Source organism: Otolemur garnettii, unplaced genomic scaffold, assembly GCF_000181295.1.
Source record: "Otolemur garnettii isolate 467f Iridium unplaced genomic scaffold, OtoGar3 scaffold00003, whole genome shotgun sequence".
Lineage (NCBI taxonomy): Eukaryota > Metazoa > Chordata > Mammalia > Primates > Galagidae > Otolemur > Otolemur garnettii.
The window spans coordinates 19608144-19622170 of NW_003852398.1; positions in this window are offsets into that span (position 1 = coordinate 19608144).

Consider the following 14027-nt stretch of genomic DNA (forward strand, 5'->3'; position numbering starts at 1 on the left):
TTTCATTTATCCATGTCCTATCAATAGGTTTTGAAGGAGCAGTAGCCCTTGGAACTTCTGCCACATGCTTGGTGCTTAGTAAATACAGGTACATGGAACAGATTCCTGATCTGTATCTGCTGCTTTTACACAGTTCAATTTGCAAAGTCACTAAGTCTTTTTGGAACTTCATTTCCCTGTGTAGAAGATGACGGAAGTGTCCATTACATGAGATAATTTAAAGGATTATTTGGCAACGCATTTGGAAACTGATTTTGACAGAGTTAGTCAACAAAAGAAGCACAAAGGGAATGCCTCTGCCCTTCTGTCAACATTTTGTACGAAGAATAATTGATAGCCAAGAGCTGAGGAAGATATAAGATATTAGAGGAGACCTAAAAGCTGAAGACAGAGTTAATAGATATATTAGTTCATTTTCTAATGCTTATAACAGAATACCTGAAACTGGGTAATTTATAATGAGAGGAATTTATTTCTTACAGCTATGGATGGTGAAGAGTCCAAGATTGGGAGCAGCATCTGGAGAGAGACTTCTTGTGATGGAGACTCTCTGCAGAGTTCTGAGGTGGCGCTATGCATCACATGGCAAAGCACAGGGGCAGCTCAGGTCTTTCTTCTGTTTCTTATGAAGCCACTAGTTCCTCACCCAGAATAACCCACTAATATATTTACCTATTAGTCCATAAATGGATTAGTTCACTTAGGAGGGTAGAGTCCTCATGATCCAATAACTTTTTAAAGGTCCCATTTTTCTTTTTATTTTATTTTATTTTTTTTTAAATTTTATTTCGTTGCTTATTTTTTCTTTTCTTTTCTTTCCTTTTCTTTTCTTTTTTTTTTTTTTTTTTTTTTTTGTCGAGAGTCCCACCCCATGCCCCTGAGCAGAGTGCAGCGGCTTGGTAGTTCACTGCAACCTCCGACTCCTGGCTTGTGGGCATCCTGCTGCCTCAGCCTCCGGAAGCTGCTGGGATTACAGGCACTCGCTGTGGCGTCCGGCTGGGTTTTTCCATTTTTCTCATGAGTCGGGGTCTCACTTTTGCTCAGGCGAGTCTCGAACTCCTGAGCTCCAGCGATTCTCCCTCCTCAGCCTCCCACAGTGCTGGGATTACAGGCGGGAGCCACCGTGCCTGGCTAAAGGTCTCATTTTTCAACACTACTACATTGTAGATTAAATTTCAACATGAGTTTTGGAGGGGACAAATATTCAAACTGTAGCATAGGTAAGAATAAAGGTATGCTGAAAGACTGGTATTAGAATCTTATCCAGGTGACTGAGAAGATGATTGGTGGGCCCCTTTGTGGTCCTCTAAGGGAGTGCTTTTGTAACTATCAGAATGATGATAGAACTGTCAGAAAAATGAAACTGACTATGCAAAGGATAAAATGTGTGTCATCTGAGATGCCATGTAATTACCAAATTTTTATTAAATCACAAAATAAAAACCACAGAGCTCTGAGGGATTTCATTTATCTATGGATAAAGATTTATGAAAATATTTTATGTTTCCCTCATGGGAGCAGGGTGAATGCCTGAACCAGATGGGATTCTACAGGCAAATAGGATGAGTAAATAGATGCTGAGTAGAGTCTACTACAAGCTGGATTTAGGACTAGATGGTGTCAAGATGAAGAAATGGCTACTGGAAAACTGATTTGACCATTAGGAGATCAACAGTGACCTTTTTAGAGGAGAGTGTGATATTAGAGGTAGGGGAAAAAAACTAGATTGGAGGATATCCTTGTGTAAAAATGGTGAAGAAGACAGCATAGACTACGATTTGAAGAATTTGAATGGTGAATTTTCTTAAGCTAGGAAGAGTGAAGAGAATATTTTTGAGTCTGTGTGTGATAGGGGAAATCTGACTATCCTGGTAGGGAAAATACAACAAGTTCAAGGAGAAAGAGAAAGAGGCTAAAGAAAAGGAATATGTATTTATTCAAAGAAGAGAATAAATTGTACATGCAATGTAAGAAATACTAAAATAGAAAACTGAGTGAGGGTGGTTGAAGGTGTCAGGAATCTAGATTGCTGAGATCAGAATTTGGCAGCTGTCTTTGTGAGGAAAGTTGGTTTTAAACACAGGTCTAGCTTAGTGATATGTTTAGCTGACACCAAAGCCACTGTCTTTCCTCAGTGTCTGTATCAATCTGCGCCCCTGTTAACTTCCTTTGTTGTTAAGAGGCATAATTTGGTTGGAGAATACCCATGAGACTGGAGGGGGGAAAATTAAAGTCAGCTGGACCAGATTACAGTGTATCAGTTATTTAGCTTTTCAAGGGTAGAGAGGAAAGATTCTTATGGTAACTGTCTATGGAACTGAAGAATGGATTGATTGATTGTTGAATACTGAGGATCCGGCTCATGTTGGATTGATTGATTGTTGAATACTGAGGATCCGGAGAAGGATCAAGTCAGATGGAAACATGCACTTCAGTATTGCGGTAGCTAAGGGAGGTGAATTGTGAAGTCTAGAAATTGTGGAAGGGGGAATAGATTTAAGATGTTTCAACTTTGTTTGAAATTAGAGAAAACATGTTATAACTGGACAAAACAAACCTGGAAGTTTGAGGCAGGAGGGAGTTGTGGGAGCTTGAGGAATGAGAGTGAATAAACAGAAAGGATTTCCAAGACTGTACTACATCAATTATTGCAGTCACAATTTATAGGCAACAATCTATTTCAAGTTGCATTTAAGTTTTTTTTTTTTTTTTTGGTTTCTCTTCATGTCTTCTACATGGGGAGAAGGGTTGGGCCCTTTCTCACCTAGTCATTGCTTGAAATCCAGTAGGGGACCCAAACTCCTGCAACCTTGGTGCCCAAATAGTGCTTAGATGTGTGGCTTATTCTTTGATGGCAAATTTGTAGTAGAGCTTTGTAACCATTACAGTGACCAGAAGAGTATTTTCAAAGGTTTCATTTTTCTGTGGAATCTAAGGAGAATCAACCTTAAATCCTCATGTATTCTCTGTATTCAGAGGCATTTTCAAATTTGACTCACTGGGGACTGAAAATTACAAATGAAATAATTATTTTTGGCTAAGCTTAAAATAATTTTTCTTCACTCATTTAATAAAATTAATGGTTATAAAATTACTTAGGAAAGCAGAAATAACAATATTCATATTGTCTTAACATCATAATTAAAAATTATCAGTGATCCTTTTTAATCCTTAATACATATTTTTTTCTCAAGTAGCTTGGAGTGTGCTGAATGTTTATGACCCCCCAAATTTGTATGTTGTAATCCTAACCCCCAATGTGTTGGGATTGTGAGGTGGTGCCTTTGGGAGGTCATTATATCATGAGGGTAGAGCCTTCATGAGTGCGATTAAGCCTTTGTTAAAAAGACTACAGAGAAATCTTTCTGCTTCTTTCTGCCAGATGAAGATACAGTGAGAAGTTGTCAGTCTGCAACATGGACAAGGTCCTCACCAGAACTCGACCATGCTGCTACCCTAATCTAGGGCACCCAGGCTCTAGAACTGAGAGAAATAATTTTTTATTGTTTATAAGCACCTGTTGTTTGGTTCTTTGCTGTAGTGGCCCAAACTGACCAAGATATAATGTCAGGGTTCAGGAGGGACCCTGACCCAGGCTGAGGTGTGACAAAGGAGGAAGAAGGAGACTTCACACCAATTTAATGTATAAAGTCTGGGTAGCCTGGAGAGACATCCACTGTCTCACATGCTGAGTGGCAGCTTGAGCCAGTGCAACAGCATTGCAATTCCTCAGAAACCTTTTATTGATCTCTAAAACAAAGCATTCATGAAAAAATGCAAAGGTGTCAAAATTCTAAAATAGGATTTAAAAAGAATCCCAAGCCCCCCAGAAGGTTGGTAGAAGAGTGACTGCTAGGTAATTGGGAGCATAGGGTAATAAATTGTCTACAATGCCAGATAACACATTTAGAAAGGGGTAGGGGAAAATGACTTTCATCTCCACAGGGTAGACAAACCAGCTTCCCTAATCTAACTGCTGATCTGGAATCCAAAGGTCTTAGCTCACCTGCCTGCTAGTTCTCCTTACCGGAATGGTCTTGCTGACATTACCCTATCTGAGCTGCCTCTGGGCTCCCTCTGGGCTCCTTTCATCTTCCGTGTTCTTGATGAGGAGCTGCAAGGATGGCCTGCCTGCGTGCTTTACCCTGAATTGGAGGGCCTGCAGAGAGATCAGTCTGTCTACCTCACATGATATAACTGTAATTGTCTTTGATGTAATTCTAGGGCTTTTAAATTTATTTTAAATACATGACGTTTTTCTATGGTTTCTAAAATATTTTAATACTTATCATATTCCATTGATTATGTCATGATTTATTTACCTATTGCTTCTACTATCGGTAGAAAAAAGAAAGTTTCAGATTTTTTTCTTTATAACACTGCAGAAAACAATTTTGTGTCTAAATTTTCCTTCTTGTAGATTATTTATGTGATCAAAATATATACCATTAATTCTGTTTTACATGAAAACAACAGATACTAATGGTTTTTGAAAAAGTTTTATTTTACAAATATTATAAACACAGGATGATAAGAATACCTACAATATAACCATCCAAATAAATCAACTTACTTCATCTTTCAGTTTCCCTAAAAGTCTTGATTCATATGAATACATTACTTTTACATATTTAACATTAATTTTTACCATATTCAAATATAATCCTCACAAATCTTTTTAAAGGCAGCATGATATTTCATAAAGTTGAAATAACCATAATCTATTTAGCCTTCTCGTTTATCTGGTTAGGTAACATTGCTAATTTTTTCCATCTTTAAATCCTCCTGCAATGCATCTTGCTGTAGCTGACAACATTTTTCTATTTAAATATTGTTGCCTGGATGCCTTTTTAAAAAATGAATTTCTTAGGCCAAAGGGTATGAACATTTTTATGACTCTTTAAAAGTACTGACCAATTGCTTTCTGAAAGAACATACCAGTGCCCAATACAGATGTTTATTCATCATACTCCTTTTTGACAGAAAAGGTAGATAACTTCATTTAATGGAATGAATTATACTTGAAATTAAAACTCAGCTCTGCTCTCTGCAAGCAGAATTACCTTAGGTGAGTTCCATAATTTCTTTGAGCAATATTTCTATAAAATGGAGATAATAATTTCTACCTTTCAGGGTTCTTTTCACGATTAAACATAAAGTACAAAACAGACTTATTACATGACCCTCAATACAGTCATTATTTAAACAATCTGGTAGGTTAAAAAAAAGAAACTCCAGTCCATTTTATTCTGCAAGGGTATGACCATGTTTAATCAGATTTATTTGATATATTTAGTAGGTTCTAAGTTGTACTTTTCACCATTTCTAAATCAGATTGCATTTTTAAGTCAAGGTGAGTACTTAATAGTACTCCTTTGTTTTTTTGAAAAGTAGTTAATTTTTTATATCTTCTGGTATCTATCTTAGAAGGGAAAAGTACATTTTCTTTCATGTGAATTATGTGCCTATTGGCTCTTTCATTCACTTATTTATTGGTGTCTTAAAGGTTTTCTTATTATTTGCATGAACTCCTCAACACTTATACTTCCTAATCATTTCTCCTATTTTTTATTTTTTGAGGTTCTCTTGTGTGGGAGGGTGGGGCAGGGGAATGAAAGGACTGGAGAATTACATATGCTTGAATGTGCCAGTTTTTCCTCTTTGAGATTTCCTTCATCAGTCTTCTACAGACTGTAGGTAGGTTGTTATTCCATTTCCTGTTATTTTGTATTATCTTTATCACAGCTCTTTCATACTGTCCTGTGATTGATCATTTGAGTTCCTTGTCTACCTCACTAGGCTCTGAGATATTATTCAAGATCAAGGCAAGTGTGCTATTTATTTATAAGAGAATAAATATTCAGTAGATGCTAGACGAACAAATATATCTAACTCTGGCCCACTGTTTAAAGTGTGAATCAGAAGCTCCTTCAAGCTCACCCCCCAAATTGATCATTTATTTTTTAATAATTAAAAAAAGGAAATTGCCTTTTCCCTTGGTTTGAAACAGCATCCCAACAGTCTGCTTCCCTAGAACTATGTTCTTAACCATCACTGCTTATTCCTTATCAGCGACGGGCTGTTTCACTGTAAGATCACCCATTTGTGACCTGAATGGGTATGAAGACCAGCATCTTGTTCTGACTGTCTGACCTGGAGTGTTTAAGAATAAGTGATAGGTTGATACATTGATAAAAGATAAATTCTTATATTCACTTGAGTCTACTTCTTGATCTTCTGGTCTGTTCAATTAAATCATTTCCATTTAGGTGCCAGACACTCTGCTAGGCACAGGCCATAAAATAACGAGGAGGCTGGGCTTGTGTTTGTCTGGCCATATTCTAGCAGGGTGGGCAGAAGAATCAATATGTTACTTCAACTGATGTAAACCAAGTATGTCTAGGGTGCTCTGAAATTACAGAGTTGTAGTTGATCTGTCAAGAAAACAAGGCAGAGCAGCTTTCCTGGAGGGGGAGGGTATCTGAGCAAACAGAGGGTGAGCAGCGGTAAGCCAGACAAAGAAGTTGAAGGGTATTTTCCAGGTAGGCAAAGAATACCAAATGCAACTGATTTGTGTTTCTGTTTCTGAAACGTTATAATCTTTGTTATTGCTGTCTTACGGTTTTCAACAGTCTGTTCAATTTTTATTATTTTAATGTCTTTTTGTAGACATTATTGCTTACTTTCTATTTTTTATTTTGCCTGATACATTTTAGAATTATTTTACCCTGAAAATTTCTATTGAGATTTTGACATTTTGTTAAATTGTAAATTAACTTGAAGGAAAACAAGAAGAGCTTTGCCATTTTAGTCCATACAGCTAAGAATTGGTCTCTTCATTTTAAACCTCTCTCTCTCAAAATTTTTAGTTTTTCTCAATATAGGTCATGGCAGATCTTATTTCATCTTTGCACACATAAATTAATGAATTAGTATTATATAAGCATGTAGTATGTTATATATGTAATATTTATTTGCTTATATCAGAAAAGGTAGATGTTTGGTAGAATTTCCTAAACAAAAAATATTTTACTTTTTCTTAAGAAACAAATACCAATTGTTACTAATTTTACTGCAGTAGAACCTCCATAGTTGACCACTTCCCTGTGTTGACTACCTCGTTAAGTTGACATAATTCACCAGACACACACCACAAGTACTTATCAGTACAGTAGGCCAAGTTCCTTATGTTGACCACTCCCATATGTTGCCCAGTTTGTTCCAGTCCCTAGGGTGTTCAACTTACAGAGGAATTTGTTAATTTTTGTTAATTTTTGAAGTTGTACATTTCATTGAGGTTTTCCATTTTACTTAGGAAATAACATGGTACAATAACATTTTTTATTTAATGTGTGTGATTTTGTAGTTCATTTGTGTGTTTTCTTAGGATTTATTAGTAATTTTGTTTGACATTTATCTCATCTTAGTAGTTTTAAGTTCAATTTTTGTTCCGTTGATTGTTTTGGAATCTTAAGTTTGATAGTTTGCTCACTTCTCTTTTGGTAAATTTAAGTGCTTTTATTATGTCAAAAACTTCATTGGCCAAGTTATATAATTTGTAACTTTTTTGTTTATTTTCTTTTTTTGAGATAGAGTCTCATTCTGTTGTTCCAGGGCCCAGTGGTTTGTTGTCAGCCCAGCTCACAGGAACCTCAAATTCCTGGGCTCAAGTGATGTCCCTGCTTCAACTTTCCTAGTAAATGGGACTACAGGTGCTCTCCACAACACTCAAGCTAGTTTTTCTATATTTATTTTTATTATTTATTTATTTGACAGAGTCTCAAGCTGTCACTCTGGGTAGAGTGCTGTGGTGTCACAGCTCACAGCAACCTCATGCTCCTGGGCCCAAGCGAATCTCTTGCCTCAGCCTCTCAAGTAGCTGGGACTACAGGTGCCTGACACAACACCCAGCTATTTTTTAGCCTGGGCTGGATTTGAACCTGCCAGCTCTGATGCATGTGGCTGGCACCCTAACCACCTGAGCTACAAGTGCTGAGCCTAGTTTTTCTATTTTTAGTAGAGACGAGGGTCTTGCTTAATTTGGTCTCAAACTCCTCAGCTCAAGCAATCCTTTTACCTCGTCCTTCCACAGTGGTAGGATTATAGGCGTTACCCATTGTGCCCAGCCAATTTATAGCATTTTTAATGAGTATTTCTTAAATAGGTTGATTCCTTTCTCAAATCACTAATTAGTTAGGGAAGTGCTTTTCAATTCTTAAATTCCTGAGATTTTATGTTAATATAAAATATATTATCTACTTATAGAGAATATAGTCTGAAAATTTTTTTAGCTTTTTCATTTTGAGATTACATTTGTTTAATTTATATAATAACCAATAATCTTTCTATCCTTCCATGTTTAGGGGAATGTGTGTGTCTGAGTTCATTTTACACGCTTTATCCATTCAAAAGTGATAAGATATTGAATGGTTAAAAATTTCCACCTACAATCATATTTGTTAATTTTCTTTTTATTCTTATTTTTTTAAGCTTTGGATTTTTGTTTTTTATTACTTGCCTGCTCAATATAGTTGTTTAATCATGTTTTATCAATAAGACAGGACATCTTATTATTGTATATTTTTAATTTAAATGTGTCCTAATACTTCTTACATATTTTCTGCTTTAAAATATTGATTTCCCTTTTATTTAATTTTTGCCCAATATGTTTTCAAACACAACTTTTGATTTGGTCTCTTCTTCCATTAAAGCAGATTATTTAGTGTTATAATTTCTGTATTTTGTGTAATATCTATCATCCTAAACTTTGCTATTCCAAATGCTTACTTCCTATTGAAAGATGCAATTTGGAAGGTTCTATTCTCACATTTTATGCATTCCTTTTAAATTCCAATAAGAATTATCTGGAAATATCACACAAGTATTCTATAACTATGTTTATTAGTTGTGCCAAAGTGTCCCAAAGGCTTGTCTTTTTACTGTCTCTTGGTGGGACACAGGGGCTGTAAATTGATTCTCAACTCTTACTTGGGGCTGCAAATTGATTCTCAACTCCAAGTGTTCATTGTTACTAAGTGTAATTCAAATTTTGCGCTCACAAACTGAAATTAACCTATCATGGGACTTAAACTGGAGATGCAAATTTATATATGTTGCTAAGTTTTTCTGAACTATGTTTAGTTTATTCCTTTGTATCCTGACTTCTGTTCCCCTCCCCCTTTACCTTGAGTTCTATTCCTAGGGTTGAGTAGGCTATAGTATTTTCTATCTTTTTCTTGAAGTGTCAAGATTGGGAGATATCTAAAAGTTGCTGCTATATACCTACTTTTAAAACTTTCCTTCCTTAGCTAAAAAGGGACAGAGCTTTTCTTTAGTTTCTTGCTATTTCATCTGCTTGCTATTAATAATTTTGTATAAACAAAGACATCAATTAGCTTCACTTGTAAGTAATAGCCTTTCTCTCTCATTAGTGTTTCTTTATCTTTTTAGCTAAGATTTAATATTCACCCCCACCCCTGGCAGTCTCTTGAATGGTGATTTTGCTCCCTTTGATTAGATTTTTTTACCTTTTGGTAAATTTTCCCAAATGAAAAGCTAGGTAATAAAATGACTGCATTGTTGGAATTAAATTGCACCCTGCCTGGGAATAAAATTTTTATTATACTCCTTTACCTTGAGAATTCTGTAATGTTACTTCAGTGTGATTTGGAGTCAGGAGATAAATTTAATGAGACATAGCCATGGCTGAAAATACAACTGGGAATGGACATTGGCTCTGTCATGTATTAGGTATGTAAAATTTGTTTTAGGTTTTCTAGGTGGGAAAATTACCTATCTACTTTATAATGTTATTGAAAATATCAACTGAGATATGATCAATTCTGTATGAGTTTTAAAATGACTATAAGAATTTAAGGTCCCAGATAGATAGGTAAATAAGTAAATCATAGTACAGTGTAGGATTCTAAAGGAAATTAGAACAAATTAATGAGGGACTCGAGGAAGGATGATGAAGGTCACAGAGAGACGATCACATGTGAATGGCATTGTAAAGGATGGCATCCTGGGATGGGTGGTGCTAGATAGGAGAATTTTCAAGGCAGATCTAGTATGTGTAATACCTTGTCCTTATGGAAGGCCAGGAGAGACGAGATGCTCAAAACCAAGGATTGATTGTAGTGGGTAGATCAGAGTGGTCCCGCCATGATGCTCTATCATAAATTGTCTCAAATGGTCCCATCCAAGGGAGCAGTGCTGGGATGGTTTTTGGAAAAGGATGAAAAGAATATTGGACCAGAGATAAAAATCTGACTCAAAGATGGGTTATCCATTAGCTGACTAAGAATGCTGAAGTGGTTTGGTTAAAAGGTTTTACCCAATAGGAAACAGACAGGCTTCTTCAAAAATGTGGGTGGGTGTATTAAACTGTAGCCAGAGGAGCCTGTGTCAGTTACTGGGAGAGCAATTGACGATGGCCCTTCACTTGACCTGCTCTAAAGTCTGGGGACTCCAAAATTCCAGGCCATGTATCACCTTATAAAAAGCTCTCTTTTCAATACGCCAGCCTGTGTGAATCTTTTCCTGAGAGCCAAAGTAGCGTCACCAACATGTTAGGCCACTGAACAAAGAAGCAGAAGAGAGTTAATCTGAAAATTTTTTCTGAGGTAGAGTCCATAGGAGTGCCTGATTTGTTAACTGTGAGGAAGGAATTCCCTAAAGAAGTGGACAAGGGTGCTTTCCTTCTTACCAATCATTATTTTTATTAATATATTTTACAAGACTGCAGTTGAAATAATATTAAATACAAATTTTGTATACAGAAAGTGTAATAAAGTTAAAATAGTTCCTTGTAATTCATAGCATTATTGCAATGCTTACAAAATTTTTGCATAGAGTGTGCAAGGATTGATGTTATTCAAAACAAAACTAAAAAGCTCTTCTTCTTACATCACACCCAAACCCAGAGAAAAAACCAAACCAAAACAAAAAATAACCCAAAGGCTGAACTCAATTGATTTATGGGATGGGGTTCCTTTTTCAAAATCTCCAAGCAAGTGAGACTTCTATGACCTCATCTGTTCTGTTAAGAACATTAGAATCTGGCTTCTCCAGCAATGCATCTAGCCAGAATAATGATGGATATCCTCTGCCTTTTCCTTCTAAAAGATGACTTCCTTAAGAAGCGTGTTTCTGCTTTGTCATGATCTCAAAAAGGGAGAAACTTGACAGGGGCCTGTGGTTAACATATGGAAAACTTCATTCCCTCCTCGCTGAATAAAAATAAAATCAGTTTTTGTATTTGTCAAAATTTAGGTATGCCAGTGCTTCCCTTTACTTTGCTAGGATTTTCCCTGTCTTCCAGGTAGCCAGATTCCTGGCTCTGGTGTGGTTATTTCAATGAAATCCTTTATAGGTACCCATTCCTGGCTTGCCATTTGGATATCTACACCATTAAGAAAATCCTTGGCTTACTTATTCTAAAATAGAGGCTTTGACATTTGGGGGGTCATCCCTTTCTAAGCTTTTATGGAGAAGTTGAGCCAGATAGTCACTCCCCCCAGGATGGAGTCTGTTTGGTACAGTGAGGGACCCTATGCACAATCCCCAAAAGGATCAGAAATGTGTTGTGGAAAAATCACATAAGAACAGAATGGACCCCAATCTCTTTGTTGCTGCGGCCCTCTCAGCTCTGGGTGATAGTGGTTTGACAGCAGGACCTGACAAGGGCATTCTGGTTTATAACCTGTTTGGATAATCCCCAGCTGAGCTAATTCTTCAAAATGACTTTGTCTTTTACTCTTACAGATCAAACCCCGATCCCTTTGCTCAGAAGATGAAAGTATTCCAAAGTTGTAAGGAACTTCTGATACACTGATTTTCTCCTTTCTAGTTGGAATACCACTAACCTCATTGCTGAAGCTAAAACACCAGTATAAAGTGAACAGGTTCAAGGTTAAAGGGTGCCATTGATTAAACCAAAATTGACAAATGCGTTTCATTCTCAACTCAGATGAGTTGGTAGTGACAGCCCAAGTCCTCTGGTAAATTCTGCGTGTAGGGAAGGCTTTACTGACGACTGGCAAGGTGTGGGGTTGGGCTTAAGCTATTATAGAGCCAAAGTGGCCAACTCAGCTCTGACATTGAAGCCCTAATGCAACTCGAGTCCTTTATCTGATTCCCTTCTTGAATGTTGCCTCAATTAAAGTAAGCAAAGAACAATGACCAATCAGTATCGAAGACCACACCTAAAATAAAACATTCATCTTCTGAAGGGAGATACTAAGTGGAGGAAATATATGTGGATAGAAACACAGACTTTATCAGCCACTTCCAGAGATCACTGTGTCTTAAACTATTTCCCTAAACATGAGGCTAACAACCTAAGTATCTTCCAACCTGTAAAGAAAATAATACTGACTTGACAAGAATCGCTGAACAAATTTATTTTTTTTTTGGTTCTAAATTTCTATTATTCAGGCAAACTTTCAATACCTGCACTTTAGTAGGTATGCTGTCATGGTGAGAAACTACAGAGGGCAGGGAGATGAAAGTTCTGTAGTCCCATGAAGAAGAGCTAGTCTAAAATCTGGTGGGGAACATATTTCAACATGTTTGACATGTTCATGACTTTATAGCATCGTTATCAGGAATTAGACCCAAGTTCCAGCTCTGCCATTTCCTAGCTAGGGGCTTAGGGCAAGTTTTTTATTGTTTTTAAATCTCTCAGTTTTTACATCTGTGTATTGGAACTTCAATATAACACTCCTCAGAGGATTTGTTTTGAGAATGAAATAAGTGGATCTATGTAACACATTTAGCACAGTGTCTAGCACATAGTAAGTGTTCAATGGCTATTAATTGATAATTATTATAATTAATAGAATACAATTCTTTCTCTGTTTTAGGATAGGCTTTCTTTGGGTCCAAGAAAACCTCTTTAGTTATATGCAAAATTTTGTGTGAGTTTTTTTTTGGGGGGGGGCGGCAAAAAAGTTTTATGAATTTCCTAAGATTGCCAAAAGAATCCATGGCCCCCCCAAATGTTAAAACACCATGAATAAGATGAATACAGGAACTAAAGAAACACTGTCTTTCCTATTGACAATTGTCATCTTCCTGCCTTCAGGCAAATCCTTTGTTATGATGCTCCTATGTAATCTAATAAACCAATTTGGAGTTTTCACTTTATGAAATCTGAGCTATTTGGTCTAAAAAATAATAGAAGAAAAAAAGAAAAAGTAGAACTAGGGCCTACTAGGTAATTTTAGGTATGAGGTATGCAGGGTAGATTTTAGATAGAGGAGATATTTCTTTTTCTCTTCTCCCAGAGGGAAGCCTCATATTTGTATTATTTCAGTGACCTTAGATTACCACATGTTCAGTGATGAAGAAACGCCATTCCCTTACTAAGTGAGGGTGTCTACATGCCTGTTGAGGCATTTGGGACACCGCCCTAACTCCCTATTATGACAGATGGATTCAAACTCTAAGTCAATGGTTCTCACCCTTTCTAAAGCCGCCATATATTTTCATTGTTACAAAGGGGTTGTGACCCACAGGTTGAGAACTGCTGCTCTAAGTAAACACGCTTCTTGCCTATAGCAAATCTTCCTTTGTTCTATTACAGTGACAAACCTCAAAGGGGGTGCTGAAAATAGCACCTGCTGGGCTCAAGTTGAGGCTTGTGGAGTATTGCTGTTGGTTTATCAATGGATTTGATAGTGTTGTTAATACTATTACAACATCATATTTCCTGTTGCCTCAAGGGCTTGCAATATTTTCACTTTTTTTCTCAAAGGAAGATGCTAATTTCCTACACTGTCAGTACCTAAAAAGGGAAGGTGGGGGAGCACCCCCCAAATATCATATGTGAGCCTGGGCTGTCCCAAAGACGGTATTTTCTTTTACACTTGTGCTCTAACAATAACCAAAAGGAGAATCTCCCACAAGTAATTATTTTCCCCTTTGCCATTCAGACCTGCCTTCAGAAACTTCAAGGACTTCATTATGAAGAAAGCTTTTAAGAACCATAGAAATCCCTTTGCTTTTGAAAGTGCTAATGTATG